Raw genomic sequence first — 16,673 nt, forward strand, 5'->3', positions numbered from 1 at the left:
TGAAATGGTATCTCATTGTAGTTTTAATTTGCATTTCTTTGATTACTAATGAAGTTGAGCATCTTTTCATTTTTACTGGATATTTGGGAATTGTGTGTGTAATGTCCTTTGCCCATTTTTCTTTTGGGTCAGTTGTCTCTTTTTTAGTAATTTATAGGAACCCTAAATATCTCATGGATAAAACCCTTTTTCATTGCACACATTAAGAAGAGTATCAGGAAATTTTGTCAAAGACTGGAAATCAGCAAAAGAGATGACTGGGTCCTCTTTCAGTTGAATTCTAAACATTGTCTAGCGGCCCAGGGGTTATCAGATTTTGAACCCCTTTGATCGTTTTTGATTGACTTAGCTATTTTGCAACTTTGTGGGGGATAAAACTTAACTTGCAGAGACTAATAGCAATGCAAATGTCTCCTGCCCATGGTGATGCCAATAATTTCTGCTCAGAGCAGTCAAAGTGGATTTTGTCTGAAAGAGAATATCAATCTCTCTAAGTCAAATCCTCATTTAATCTCTCATTAGTTCCCTCATTAATTAATAAGTTAAAATAAAATCTTTCAGACGTGCTCACGTTACGTTCGTATGAGAGTCGGAATTTTACCATGTTTAAAATTATATTTTAGCAAGGGAGATATTTTCAAAGAATAAAAAAAAACTGGGGAAAGCTGACATTCCAGACAGAGCCTGTGGTTGGCCAGACAGTACATCTGAGTCAGGACACAGAGGGCCTGAGGCCGTGTGCAGTGAGGGGCCGACTCTGAGGCCCAGGAAGCTGAGTCTGAATGGAGGTGGCCAGAGAGGGGCCCTGAGGGCGACAGGAGGCTGCGCGGCTGGTTTGCAGGCCAAGGCCACCGTTTCCCACCTGCGTGTTTGGACAATGTATTTAACCTCTCTGTGCCTCCTCATCTGCAAAACTGGGATAGTAGCGTTGACCTCAAGGGCTATCATGAGAATTAAATGAAACAATGTATGTGAACCACTTAACGTGCAATATAAGAATATGATGATGATAATAGCGACAATAACAGTAGCACTGACCTCTATTGAATGCTTCTTCATTGGACTGGGCACAAAGCTACAAGTGAGGAAACTGAGGCCAAGAGACGCCAAAGCCCACGCTCGTCACCAGGGAGCTAAGTGGTAGCTCTTGTCACTCTCCTAGTGGGGCAAACAGTTTACCAGGTTCCAGAGACAGGTTCCAGAGTAGACTCTGCCCCCAACCAACCACGAACCCTGTGCCATCCACACCCCTTCTCCGAGCCACAGCCATTCATTCGCTCATTCCTTTGATGAACCCATGACCTTTGCTGAGTCCTATGCTAAATTGTTGGTGCTAGAGAAATGAGGCAGTTTGGAGGCTCCAGTTTCTGAACTTTTAAGATGGAGATGAAATATCTACTTGTTAAATACCTTATTAGTTTCCTAGGGCTGCCATAACAAAGTACCACAAACTGGGTGGCTTCAAACAACGGAAATCCATTGTCTCACAGTTTCTAGAGGTTAGAAGTCCAAAATCAAGGTGTCTGCAGCACCATGCTCCCTCTGAAGGCTGTAGGGGAATCCTTCCTTGCCTCTTCCTAGCTTCTGGCAGTAGCCATCATTGCCTGCGTTCCTTGGCTTGTAGCTGCAGCCCTCCAATCCTGCCTCTGTCGTCACATGGCATTCTCTTCACGTGGTCTTCTTACAAGCACACTGTCACATTAAGGGCCCACCCTACTCCAGTATGACTTCATTTTAACTAATTACATCTGCAACAACCCTATTTCCAAACAAGGTCACATTCTGAGCACTTGGGGTTAGGACTTCACCATATCTTCTTGAGGGGCACAATTCAACCCCAGATGAGAACCCTGAGTAGGGCAGGCCCTCAGGGCCCAAGGCCAACCTGGCACCATCTTCCAAAGCAGCACTGGGGCTTTGGCCTTCAGCTCCAGAGAAAACAGAAGCCCAAGATCCAAAAGAGGGCAGTCACGCTTCGCAGTGCCAAGTTTTCTTTGATGCAGCCTTATGAATTAAGTCCAGCAAGCAATGGGATGTCTTTGATAAAACAGAGGGGAAAGAGGCCATCCTGCCCTTTCATCCTGGAAGGTGAGGTAAGCACGGTGTCAAGAGTGCTGTACTACATCAGTGCTCCCTTTTCAGAGAATACAGCCCAATTCTAGAAGCCGTAATAGGCAATTATTTGTCTCAAAAAAAAAGTTCTCTAGGGTACAGGAAGGGAAGAGAGCCAGCATTTTTATTTAGAGGCTCCTCTGTGCCAAGCCATATGTGGAATGGTTACAAACATCATCGCTTTCAATCCTCATGATGGTTCTTTGATTATTAACCCCATTTGACAGATAAGGAAGAAGGTTAGGAGAAGTTAACTGAGTTTTTCCCACAGCTAAAAAGGTGGGGGGTACTAGAATTTAAACCCAGGTGTGTCTGACAATCAAGTTTATAATCTTTCCACTATGTTACGTTGTCTTTATTATTTTATATCAGATAATGAATGTGAAAACTAAAAGCATTATGTCTGGCAGACAGACATAATGCTGCCAGACATAATGCTTGCTCCCTCTGAAGGATGAATGAATGAATGAATGAATGACACTGGATGAACATGCAGCACCCTCTGGTTTTCCTGTCCTCATGTGAACTCTCCCTCCTCTGAACTCCCAGGACTTTGTCCTTTCCTCTTAAGCGGAACCAATTCCCCTCCCCACCCCCTACCCTTACCCCATGGGCTGTCCCTCAGAGAAGGGAAGAGGTCTCACTGATCTTTGTAAGCCCCCAGGCTCCCGCACTGGCCGAATACACAGCAGATGCTCAATAGCAGTCTGTAGAGGGAAAGAATAAGTAAGAACTATAAAGCACACCGCTCAGCATTCGTTAAAGCAGTAGGTATAACGTGACAGCATCGCCAGGAAGGTTAGAGAAAAGCCTGAGCTGGGACTCACACCTGGGCTCCAGGCTCAGCATTGTCACTAATCTGCTGTGCAAACTTGGGCTCCTCTTGGCCCTCTCGCCCCTGCCCATCAGACAAGGGGCTTGGACTAACGATCTTGAGAGTCTTCTGATATATCATCTAAGTCTTGGTGTCTCCAAAGCTCAGAAGGGGTTACAGGCTACAAGGCATCCAGATGCCAGCAAGGCCTGGGCTGTCCAGGGATGGACAATCTTTTCCCAGGTTCTAGTTTTCCTGAGCCAGGAAAATCAGCATTTGGGCGCCTTGCCAACCTCCTCTTGCTGGTTCCCAGAGAGAGCTTCCCAAAGACAGCTGGAATGAGGGACCGAGCTTTCTCGGCAGGAGGGTCTTTCAACCTCACTGAAAGCCCTCCTAGGGCCAACAAGAATGCCAGAACCTTGATCAAGGGCCGTTCCTTGAGACGAGCAGAACAACTACTCCATGTCCCTTCCAAGAAGGAACTATAATGATGATAGTTAACGCTCACCGTGCACAAACAATTTGTCCTGCATTGTGGAAGCCCTTTATGGGCATCACTGCATTTGATTCTAATGCAAGGCAGATCTGCGCTATGATTTTTATTCCCATTTCACAAATCAGGAAACTGAAGCTCCAGAGAGGTTGAGGGACATTCCCAGGGTCATCTAGCTATCTCCATACCGCAAGGTCTAGTCTTTGTTTTTATTTTTACTTTTTTTAAAAATAGGAAATATATTCACATGGTACCAAATTCAAAAGGTACAAAGATGTATACAGCATGAATAAGTGTTTCTCTTTCTTCTGGTCTCCCAGCATCTTGTTCTCTGGGAGGCAATCACTGTTCTCAGGTGTTTGCGTATCCTACAAGACATCTTCTCCACCAGCAGAGGCCACTGCGTTAGGCTTACCCATCTGGAGCACACTCTAGACAGTGTTCTACTCCTTTCTTTTTCCACTTACCAATATTGCTATGCAATCCTTCCATATCAGTACAGAAATATCTGCCTTGTTCTTTGTTTTTTTTTTTAAAGATTTTATTTATTTATTTTTCCCCCAAAGCCCCAGTACATAGTAGTCTGTCATAGCTGCACATCCCTCTAGTTGCTGTATGTGGGACGCAGCCTCAGCATGGCTGGAGGAGTGGTGCCTCGGTGCGCACCCGGGATCCGAACCCCGGGCCGCCGGCAGCGGAGCGCACGCACTTAACCGCTAAGCCACAGGGCCGGCCCTTGCCTTGTTCTTTGTAATAGCTGGATAATAGCCCATACTCTGAAAGTGTCATGATTTATTTTGAAGGATGTATATGGACCCCACGCTCTTAAGCATTGGGCTGCCAGGGGAAGCACTGAGAAGCTGGAATGCACATCCGCGTGCCCAGGGTCACTGAGCCTTTCAGATCAATTGACCCTTTATGAGATCTCTACACAAAGACTTTCAGTCTGATGAAGACTAAATGAAACAATGCATGAGAAGCGCTCTGTGTGGCACGCAGTAAAGACCCGGTTATTATGCTAATATCGGCAGGTGTCTGACTGTATGCACCAAGATGGTTGGACTCCTAGAGAGCAGCAGAAGTCAAGGAAAGAATCAGCCCTCTTTGCCAAGATCCGTGCAGTGACAGAAAGAGCAGACAGACCTGCGTTCAAAACCCAGCCCTGCCACTCACTGTGTGCAGCAGAGATGGTTAGAGATGTAGTGATGGAACATGTCCCCTCTCTGAGTTTGGAATGGGCAAGCAGTCATCCAGCTGGTGACTACAGGTCCCTGGCTCCTGTGTTCTCACCAATAAATTGTGGATGGAAATGGCTTGCTCTCCACTTCCTCTCTTTCCACTTCCTCTCTTTCCACTTTCCTATGGACTGGAACACATACGTGGTGGTGGCAAAACAGCTTCAAGCAAGTGGATGAGGCAACACTCTAATGACAAAATGAGAAGAAACTCAGATACCTGAGTGACCTCATGGGGCAGAGCTGCGGGCCCACCCGCCCCACCTGCATGTGTCTGCAGCACACTGGTATGTGAGGAGGCAGTCCACTGGGATCTTGTTTTAGTGATGGCGGTGTGAGGTCTCTGCTAGAGCATCTTTACTTTTACCCTGACTGATACACTGTGTGACCTTGAACAAATCACTTGACCTCCTTAAGCCTCAGTTTCTACATCTCCAAATCCCTCATAAGGACCAAAGAGAAGGCAAACAGAACACCCAGCATGGGATTTAGCACACAATAAAAGCTCAATAAATGGCTCTCTGGGCCTCAGTTTCCCCATCTGTAAAATAAGTATATCTATCATTCTTTTGTGACCCCAATGACACAGAGGACCACACAGTTTGTACAATCAGTACCTAGCTGCCCACAACCTGAGACATAGTGTCCTTTGCACAGATAACGAGTAGAGGTTTAACCTTCCTCTGTCCAGGTGAGTTTGGGCACGTCCCCTGTTTGGGATCCAGTGTGGGAGCTCATCCGGATCAGACAGGACCTCCCTGTCCACAGGCCAAGGAAGCTGAGGGCACGGAGGAGGAAGCCCGTCTGAGGCCCCTGACCACACAATGCCTGTCACTTAGGCATGAATGAATCAAAGGCAGCTGTGTCCCATCCTCTTTTCTGCACACATGGATTTTAAAAAGAAATGCGTGCCAGAGAGAGAGGTAGGGAGCAACAGAAGAGAAGTGAGTTCTCAGGGTCATCCTCCATTCTTTACTCTCAAACCAAAGGGTTTAAAGGCCACTTTCTAAAGCTCCTGTTAACTAGAGAGCCCTGTGTTCACTAGCTTCCTGATACGTGCCAAGTATACCACTCACTGCGTAGTGTACATTCTCCCTACCGACGCTCACGACAGCCCCGGGCAGGATGCACACTCTCACCACTTTACAAACATGAAGACCAGAGAAGTGAAGTCCTCGCCCAAGGTCACACAACTCATGAGTGGCTGAGCAGGATTTGAACCCAGATCTGACTGATTCCAAATCCACATTCTTTGATTCCACGATTCTAGTATTTATTGAATACCTATCCTGTTCTTAGCTGGGGCTAAGTTCCATGGAAGCTAGTGGAATAAATCAGACACAGACTTCCTGTTTGCTGACTAATATCAAGATCTTTTTTCTTGTGGAAATTAAAGGGATGGGAAGGGTGTCAGACCTAGAGTCAGAAAGCGTGGGTCACTCTGCCCTAACTCCCTCTGCCCTCTGCACATTTCTATACTGCTCTGGGATTCATTTTCCTCGTCTATAAAATAGGAACCGTACCTGTTTCCTAGAGTCACTAGGAAGATGAAACAAATGAGATAACAGGTGTAAAGATGATGTGCATGAAGCACTGAAAAAAGTTAACATTGCTTTAGGATATTCTGGAAGCCTTGCTTGGGTTGTATAAATGCTTCACGTATGTCCATGCAGACAGTGAGTGAAGCACATTTGCTCCCCTGGGGACAAAGGGGGGGTCAACTGATGTCTCCTGATGATGTTCACAGCATGTGAAGTCCCCGAGTTCACATGCATGACCGCTGGACCATCTGACCTTCCTCCAAGCCAAGGACAAACAGCAGATGTCAACAGCTTCATGGCCCTCCACAAGCATGCTGTGGCAAGAACATGCTTTGGGTGTGGATGGCATTTTAGGGTTTACAGAGTAGTTTCACAGCCACAAATTCTTTGGACCACCTTGGAACACAGCAGGGTAGGCAGGACAACTTGCATATGAGATAAATGGGGTGCTGAGGTTTCGGGAGGGGCCACGACTTGCACAAGGACTTGCGTTATTAATGGGCAGGGTCCACACTATACAACCCGTATCTCAGGTCTGTATCTGGGTCCAAAGTTCTTTCCATTTCCCTGTTCTACACCACCTGCAACAGAGGGAACATGCCCGTTTGAGGCCCAGGTTACAAAGCATAGCCCCGAAACCTATTCATTCATTCAACAAACACTTACTGAGGATCTGCTCCTGCCCAGGCCTGTGCTGGGCCCTGCAGAGACCAATAGGCCAGACGCAGAGCCTGCTCTCCAGGGACTCGGTCTGCTGAACCACAGGACCACGTAGTGAGGGTCTATCATGCCAGGCACTTCACCCAAACAATTTCCAGTTCTTACAACAGCACTGCAAAGTGTGTGTTTTTCCCCAAATTTTATGATGGGCACTGGAGGCTCAAGGACACTGAGTGATTGGTTCAAAGTCACTCAGCTAATAAGTGGCAGAAGTGAGATTAGATTCCAAGTCTGTCAGATGCCAAACTTAGGCTCTTTCTCCAAGAATACACAGGACTCCTCAAAACGTCTTCCATATAGAATGTCCAGGATAGAATTACAAGTGCCATACCACCCATTTGGTTTAATTACGTGATATCAAGTGACCAATTCAACTAATTATTTCTCCTTTTGATTTCTAGGTTGGTAACTTTGTACAATCACGGAATGTCAGAAGAAAAAGATAATCTAGTAAACCTCCTCATTGTACAGATGAGGGAGCCAAGGACCAGAACACACATCTTGCCCAAAATCACACAGTAACTTAATATCAAGCATACATGTGTCTGAATTTAAAGCCCCAGTTATTTCCACTTCACCAGGTTCTAGATGCCTAGCCATTCTTTTTTAATCTAGATAATGTCACCTGTTTGAGACAGGGAGCAGTTGTAGTTCATCTTTGTATCTCCAGTGAGTGGCAACCAGAACAATGCCCTCGAGGAGAGTGATGTGGTTGAATGACAGATGAAACAACAATAATTATCCCCATTATACAGATGAAGAAACTGAGGTTCAAAGAGAGAATAATATCTGTCCAAGGTTGCATGGCTTACTAGTGGCCAAACCAAGATTCAAACCTGGTCTTTCTGGCTCTGGAGGCCCTACTCAGCTGCCGGCAGGAGACCGGTGTAAGGCACCAGCCCCACAGCAACCTGGAAAACAGGCACAGCATTCAGTCTCAAATTGGGACCCTTACTTGCTTCCTCTTAGTGTTGGAAAGAGCCCTGGGGGTGGGGTCCTGCAGGAAGACCAGGTACATGGACTCAGCTAGAAGCCGTGACAAGTGTGCAGCACGGAGAAAGACCCATCCCAGCAAGGCCCCTGCACAGAGCGGCCTCAGGCTCAGATGGCCAAACCAGTCACACATGTTTGGAAGTCGGTGAAGAGCCTTGCTGGGGGCCAGGAGAAAGATCCGTTCTGGGGGTTCTGCCAGGCCTGGAGATGAGGCTGCCAGAGGGAGATCAGGATAGGGGAGGACAGATGTGTCCACGGCCTTGCCAGAGGCCACGCCGGCCCCAGTGAATCAATCCTCTAACCAGAGCCATAACTCTACTCCAAGCTGAGAGCGTTCCGGTTCCCAGATTAGACCATGGAAAAGTGATTCCATGTGGACTGTTCAGCTCGGTTGCTTATTTGACCCCTACCCCGCCCCCCACCTCCAGCCCAGAATCACAGGGCGGCCATTTCGTGTCAACATGAGGATGTTGCTCTTTATTTTCTTCTCTCTTGAACACATAAAAATAACTCTGCCAGACCCAGATATCTGTGTGAGCTCTCAAGAAGCTGGGCTTAAACATGTTTGCACGTCAGGACCAAAGCAATCCCACGTGTGGCTGCTGAGACACGGTGTCCTCTCCGTGGCAAGTGGCTGCCTTCTTCAGTCTCAGGGATGCTGACGGACGAGAGAAGCAAACACATGTGCAACACCTTCCCCTGCTCTTTAAACAGATCTTCTGATTTAATTTGTCATTTTAATTTTCCAGATGAAAAACTTCAGGTTCAGAGAAATGAGAATAGTGCAAAGTCATTCATTCACTCAACAAATGTTTATCATTTCCGCCAATGTGCTCAGTATGGATTTTTGTAAAGAAAAACCTTGGTTTCTGCTATGTAAAAGGATTCACTGATGGATTCCCTCGTGTGTTCCATGCAAAGTTTCCCAAAGTGCATAGGGTAAAGACTAATGCTCTGAGGGCTTAATAGGCATTTGGGAAAAATGAATTCTATGTACAAATTAGCCTGGAAATCACTGATTAAACAAGAGTTACTTAGGAAGTCACTGATTAAAGAAACTAAACAATGCAGGATTTTCTTAAATACAGGATTTTTTGAAGCTTTTAATTGGCTAAAGTGTATTTGACTCTCCCAGTAGAATATAGAGCATGCAGTATTTTCCCAAAGTTATGAGCTAGAGTTCTAAGAAAAACTGTTTTGGAAGAGCTTCCCCAATATATTAGGTTGAACCAGATGAAATTGCCAACATTTGACTGTTTTTTATCTACAAAACAACCTTTCCATAGGGTTCAATGTAATATATAGAGGTTTTCTTCATGTCTTTTGTACCTCCTTTATCATATTTCGTAACGTGACGTGGCTAATCGACCCTGAACTCCTTAATGGGTACTTGATATGTAGCCTTTATGTGCTCGCCCTTAGGGCTGGAAACAGTCCTGGGGTGAGGTGACACAGATGGCCACTCTCTACCAGAATCCGTGCTTGCCCTTCTGCAGTGAGGAGTTGCCATGGGAAGCAGCTGCCTAACCAGAAATTATGTTGCCCAGTGCCCCTCCATCCAGGTGGGTGTGGGGGCTGGTGTCCACAGTGGAATGTGAGTATAAGTCATAAATATCACCACCAGGCAAAGGCAGGTAAGAATCAGGTGTGTCTTCTCCACCCTCTCCTTTGCCCATCATCGGGCTACATGGCAGATCCTCCAGATGGAAGAGGACTCAGCCCAGATTCACCACCAGGTTGAAAGCCACTCACCAACTAAGCACGCCCATATTGAACTATTAGGTGAGGGAGAAAGAAACTGATTACCTTGAGCCACTGAAGTTTGGGGTTTTTGTTGTTGTCACAGGACAAAGTGTTATCCTAAATAATACAGTAACGTTGGGAGCAGGCAGCAAGAGTGGCCGTCCAGGACCCTAAAAGTGGTAACAGTGTAGAGCAAAAGAGACCAAGCTCAACAAGGCCCACACAACAAAGGATCGCTAGTCAGGGTGGCCAGACCCGGCTCACGTGTTTGGAAGCTCTCTTAGTCCGTGCGGGCTGCTGTAACAAAATGCCATAGACCAAGTGGCTCATAAACAACAAGCATTTATTTCTCTCAGTTCCAGAGGCTGGGAAGTCCAGGATCAAGGCACCGGCAGATTTGATGTATGGTGAAAGCCCACTTCTTGGTTCATAGATGGCTTTTCACTGACTCCTCATACGGTGGAAGGGACAAGGGATCTCTCTGGGGTCTCTTTATAAGGACACTAATGCCATTCATGAAGGCCCTGCCTTCATGACCTAATCACCTCCCAAAGGCCCTACCTCCAAATACCATCACGTTGGGGATTAGGTTTCAACATATGCACTTGACAGGGGAGGAGTGGGGCACCTAAAACATTTCAGTCCATAGCAGAAGCCAATGCAATTTGTGAGAAGTATAACATGAATGAAGAGCTTTGTTGATTATGAGGGGTATTAATCAAAACACTTATCATTTGGTTGAGATGTCCCTGGCACCCCTCCCAGGTCCAGTCAGTCCTCACCTGCATCCTCTGGGCCATGACTCTGTGGCCTCCTCACCACCTCTGCCCTACAGACACCGCCTCCTTCAGATTTCCCCAGGGCCAGCCTCACACCAACCCCTCCAAAGCCACACCCAGGAGAATCTCAAAGGGATTTTCTTAACACTGAAAATCTAACTTGATCTCTCCCTGTGTAAACCCTTAAGTGGCTCTGTGTGTTCAAGATAACTCCTTGGGCCTGGCACTCAGGGCCCTCCCTCTGGGGCCTGGCTCACTTCCCCAGCCTCCCACTTCACGATGGCACTGCACAAAACCTGCCACATCTCTGTCAGGCCCTGCACACTTTTGCCTTTGTGGGGCCCCCCCCACCATAATAATATCAATATTAAAAACTACTATTGATATAACTTTAAATATTTCAACTTTTTTTTTCTGTTTTAGGCAAAATTTAATAGATTTCCACGTCCCCTAAAAATTTCATTTTCTCTGTTGTGAGAAAGAAATTAAAACATTTTCTCTGACCCTAAATGTATGGGTTTTTTCCTTGTGTTTTTGAAAGAAATTAAAACATTTTCTTGGCCCCCCTAAAAGTGTTGTGGGCCCCAGGCCCTACGCCCGCTGTGGCTAGTGGCTATGTCCCCACGTCCTTCTGCCTGGGATTCCTCCTCCCTTTCCAAGTCTGCCCCCTCTGGGCCATCTTCCTTGCCTCAACCTTGAGGAAGAACAATCCCTACCTTTCATTTGTATCCTCTCCCACCACCATGGGGGTAGGACACGAAGGTCCTCAGCTCTGGTGGGCATCAGAATCACCTGGGGGCTTGGAACATGCACATCCACAGCCCCACCCCCTGGAAAGAGCAGCAAACGCTTGATCTCCCCCCAGCTTCCTGGGGAAAATTAAAACACTGCAGCTTCTCACCCAGAGAATTGGACAAGCGAGCCACTGTTTTCTGAGCTGAGTGTTTTCAGTGCAGTAGGAAGAGGGTGAATCTTGGAGAGAGACTACTCTGGGTTTGAGCCTTGACTTCACCACCTCCTACCTGCATGGCCGGCATGTGGACCTCGTCATTTTGATCCTCCATTTCTTCACCAATAAAATGGAACAGGACCACAATGACTTGCATGCGGAATGTGCTCCGTGTTAATCACCTTTCTTCTTTTCGTATGAATAGAGCCAAGGGCACTCGACGTGGAAGTGGGAAGGCTGACTCCTCTTCCAGGCTGACCGCTAGCTCGGTACTTGGCACACAGTAGGTGCTCCATGCATGCATGCCCGCCAGATGGATGAACACTAGAGCCCTGACTCCCAGTCAGGCGTCGTTCTGCTCCCATTGCCACACCTGGGTTCAATTCCAGGTGTGAGAAGGTGATTGTGCCCAGAGTGTGCTCCATTGTGCTGTCTCCACCATGTGGTGTGAGAGCCAAGCTCTAGAGGGACAGAACAGACTCTGCGCCCCACCCCATCAGATCTCCCCAAAAGAAACATCTTTGCCCATCAGAGAAGCAGATGGGGTAGCAATGGGCATGCTAGCCCGGGGGCGTCCCAGCAAGTTGGCCTCTAAATTAGGCCGGCAATATCTTACAGTCCTTTCTGCTGATCTTTGAAAATAAGACAGAAGGGAAAACATTTACCTCCCCAAAGCAAACATCTGCTTTGCGGTTTCTCAGGAGGAGCCCAAGGAGAAAGCTCTCCCTCTGTGTGGGCTTCCAGGAGAGGCAAAAAATGTGTGGGCACTTTCCCATAAAGGAAGGGCTGAGTTCCCAGAGATGTCCCCCAGCCACCCTCCCTTGAGGACAGTCTTAAGACCCTCTTTACATGCCTGCTCTTCCTTCTGTGGCCCTGGGACAAATCCTGTCTCTAAGGTGGCTCATCTCATCGCTGATCTCATTTGATGAAATGAATACAATCTTATTCATTTCAGCCTCAGGGTTCTGAGGGTGTGTCCCTGTGGCCCCTATATTTTACCTATACTATTCAGCTAAAATAAACTACAGGACAAGGACAAGGCCGAGAAGTGGTACTCACACATACAAAAACGTCAGAGGAAAGGTGGCTGTTATATATACAGGCATACGTCGCTTAACGACGGGGAGACGTTCCGAGAAATGCGTCGTTACGCGACTTCATCGTTGTGCGAACATCATAAAGTGTACTTACACAAACCTAGATGGTATAGCCTACTACACACCTAGACTATATGGTACTAATCTTATGGGACCACTGTCGTGCATCCGTCGTTGACCAAAATGTCGTTATGTGGCATGTGACTATATAGTGGAAAGCATCCTGATACACCAGGCATTGTCCAATCATAGAATTATGACATCTCAAAGTTCAAAGTACCATGTTTAGCTCTTGAACTCCCACAATGTAACTCAACAACTTCTCAAGGTTGTTGTAAGAATTAAATAATGACGTGTCTCAGATTACTCGCTGGAGACCACATTAAAAGATAATTATCCACTAACAATTTACCACATATGATAGAAACTGTTTGACTACCCAATAAACATTTCCTTCTCACTTTGTTCAGGGTGACATCTACACACACACACAAAGGTTCGTGTTTTCCCAGCTTTCCTTGCAACTAGGAGTGGCCATGTGACAGCTCAACTCAATGATCTACACAGAGAAATGTACCAGACGGCTTCTGGGCAGAGACCGCCTCGCCTTATAGAGAGATGCTCTTCTGGTGTCTCTGGCTAGCCCTTGGCTTTCTGCCTTTGAAAATAGCCATTTGAGGACTAAAGCTGAGGTAGCCCTACTTAAGTCATGAGGCAACAAGCCTGAAGACAAAAGCCAGTGTTCTGAGGAAAGACAACCAGAGGGTGGAAAGAGGTTGATTTTGTTTCTTTGGGTTTTGCGGGCGGAAGGGTTTTTTGAACTGAACTGAACTGGCCTGGAACTGCCTAATTCTTAAGCCATTGTGAGGCAGGTGTTCTATCACTTGTACTCAAAGTATCTTAATTGCGGGGCCAGCCCAGTGGTGTAGTGGTTACATTCACGAGCTCTGCTTCAGTGGCCCGGGGTTTGCAGGTTCGGATCTCAGGCGTGGACCTACACACCACTTGTCAAGCCACCCTGTGGCAGGCATCCCACATATAAAGTAGAGGAAGATGGGCATGGATGTTAGCCCAGGGCCAATTTTCCTCAGCAAAAAGAGGAGGATTGGCAATATACATTAGCTCAGGGCTAATCTTCCTCAGCGAAAAAAAAAAAAAAAAGGTATCTTAACTGAGACTTCACACATTATCAACCCAGAGAATAATAATGTCTTGGGACATGACAGGGCCACATGGGGAGTAGATGACTCAAGGGTTAAAAGTACAAAATCAACTTTTACACAAACTGGAAAATATATAAGTGAATGTTTAATGTTATCAACATATCCCCACATGAATGCCTCTGCTTGTAAAATAGGAATGATAATAATATCTACCTCGTGGGATTGTTCTAAGTATTAGATGAGTTAATACATGCAGAGTTAAGTTAAAAGCGCCAGACACATAGCAAGTACTATGTAATTATAGCTATCATGTTAATCAGTAAAAAATATAACTGTCGTTAATAAAGAAGATGAGTCTGGGCAGTGCATTGGATTTAGAATCAGAAAACCTTGTTTCTGGACAGATACTTCTCTTTGATCCTATATCAATGTTTGTGGCTGTTTTAGGACAATGAAATCTCAATAGAACATAGTCCCTATGTCAAAGGATGTTGAAAGTTTGATGAATCAGATAAATTTTGAGATATTGCATGTTGCCAATTCAGTAATGAAATAAATGTATCACTGGAAGTCTAAAAAGGCTTTAAAATACACTTGTAAATAAAATGGAACGTTTGGTTGTGCAACTAAGGAAGAGTCTGGAAGTTTTTAAATAATTTCATATGAAATTTGTTTTCTTTTCTTGAAACAAGAGCTGGGCAATAACAAGTCTGAGCAGGAAAGCAGAGTCGAAAAGATAGACAGGGAACTGGAGTGCTTGGGTCAAGTTTTGGTCCTACCACTACCTGCCGAGGTGTCCTAGGTAAGGCCTTTCCCATCTCTGGGCCTCAGTGTCATCATCTGTAAAGTGAGGGAGAGCCTGGAGCTAGAGCAGGACACAACAGTCCTTGTCCCAGCTCCACTCCTCAGCTGTGAGACCTGAAACAAGGGACTGACTTTCTCTGAGCCCCATCTCTAAAAAGGGGATGAAAAAGACAGCCACCTCACAGGAAAGCTGTGAAGGTCAAGTGTCAGAACATATCAAAAAACTCCTGGCACTGGGTAGACCCTTAATAAATATTGGTTGGAGCATAAAATATTGTCTATCCCAGTTCCAACATTCTATAGTTCTGTATAAAGTATGGCCTGGAAGATGCAAAGAACAGAAGAGAGGATGTGTCCGTTGTCCCACAAGACCACGCCCCAGATAGGATGGCTTTGGCCCTGCCAGGCCAGGGCTCCCTTGTGACATTCAAAAGGCTCTTGGCCAAGCCTTAGCACAAAGGATATGATTCAGGAGACACAGGGGTCCATAAGGGCCCCCTGGGTTCTGGTGTGAGGAATGTTGGGCAGTAAATATGCGGGAAGAGCAGGCTCTGAGACACAGACATCCATAGAACGTCTTCAGTGCCTGAGAAGCCATTCCCAGAACTCCCAGTTGTGAGGTCAGGTAGGGACGCAAGGATTGAACATGAAAACATTCACCAATGTGCTCACCACATGTAAAAGTAGCTCTCATTCAAAGATCACTCCCCTCACCCCACCCACCCCCACATACATACACTGTTTGACACTAAAGATTATGACCCATAAAGAAGTGGACGTGATGGCAAAGGCCTCTCCTCCGTGGTCAGATATGCCACATCAAATAATGCAAGGACTATACAATGCAAATGGCCTACAAAGTAACCCTGCAATTTAGGAAAGATACCAGATGTCACAAAGTCAACAAAAGTGACGCTCAAGTGATGCTTTGGTTGCATGAATGACAAGCAAAGTCAGTGATATACGATAATCTGACAGAGCAGTGAGCCATCGAAGACAAGAAAATCGAAAAAGATAATGGCACGATCAGTGCTTTGAAGGAGAGCATTTCTAATACAAAGGAAGCTCAGGGAAAAATTAGCGAGACTTCTATTGTATTTACACAAATTACCCTGCTTTTGATCACGCTGCAAAAGTCAAAGGTCTAGAAAGCATTTTGTGCTAGCACACAATGTTACCAGAAAAACTGTTCCAAAGAAACCAACATTTGATTCATCCTGGTTCCTTTTAAGCCACTCGCATGTAATTGTGATGCAATCTAAATTTTGTTAAATATAAGACAAAATCAACATGACGATAATTTTTTGGTCTTTTTTCAAAATAATTTCCAACGAAATCTTTGCCCTTTTTTACTATTCACTTTGAAACCACAGTCCTTATTTTAAGTAACTAATTTCGAACACGAGGACCTCTCTTAGATGGTCAGACAAACAATAACCAACCCTGCACTGAATCCAGCCCTTGCTGGGCCCTGGGCTCTGAAGATCCAGGGATGAGGACATCAGACAGAGGAAACAGCTTGTACGAAGGCCTCAGGGCAGGAAAGGCTCTGATGCACTGGAAGATAGGAGGAAATGAGCAGGAGGAAGAATGGGACAATCTGAGTGAGAGGGGTCAGCAGGGACCAGCTCGGGCAGGGCCTGTAGTCCATGTTAGGGAGTTGGAATAAAAACTCTGAGTGCCCTGGGAAGTGACAAAAGAGTTTCAAGCAGATGTTCTGCCCTGAGCGTTTGGTGGACAGAGGTGCCACTCCAGGGGACGGGGCAGCAGGAGCAGCAGATTTACCAGGAGGTGGTGAGTTCACTGCGGGAGGGACAGGCAGAGGTGCCTGGAGACTTGCATGTGGACATGCCCAGAAGGCAGTAGATAGGTCCGAAGGTGGTCAGAGAGGTATGGCCTGAGGGCCAGGGTTTGGGACTTATTCGTTTGGAGGACACAGCTGAAACCAAGCTTACAGATGTGATCCCCCAAAGAAAACATGTAGAAGAGAAGAGAAACCCACAAACAGATACGCCTGAAAGAGACTGCAGCTTACCTGGATGACGCAGGTTGGGATATCATTACCAGATCCTGAGCAGCAACAAGAGGAAACTGTGGATGGAAAGGAGGAGTCCAAGAGGACATTTTATGGCAATGGAATGTTAGTCCTATGCCCTCTCCATGTCAGGAGGTTAACGTTATTAATGAGCTTGACTAATGACATGATGCCGATCCAGTAATGAAATAAAAG

The 16,673-nt window shown here is 46.2% G+C and overlaps 1 long non-coding RNA gene across 1 annotated transcript in view; it reads right to left on the reverse strand.

Moving 5' to 3' along the window:
* LOC147914040 (uncharacterized) overlaps positions 1 to 16,673 on the reverse strand; it is a 120,762-nt gene that overhangs the window by 79,481 nt on the left and 24,608 nt on the right. The window lies entirely within an intron of this gene.

Source organism: Ceratotherium simum, chromosome 22, assembly GCF_057802395.1.
Source record: "Ceratotherium simum simum isolate JZ-2026a chromosome 22, ASM5780239v1, whole genome shotgun sequence".
NCBI lineage: Eukaryota > Metazoa > Chordata > Mammalia > Perissodactyla > Rhinocerotidae > Ceratotherium > Ceratotherium simum.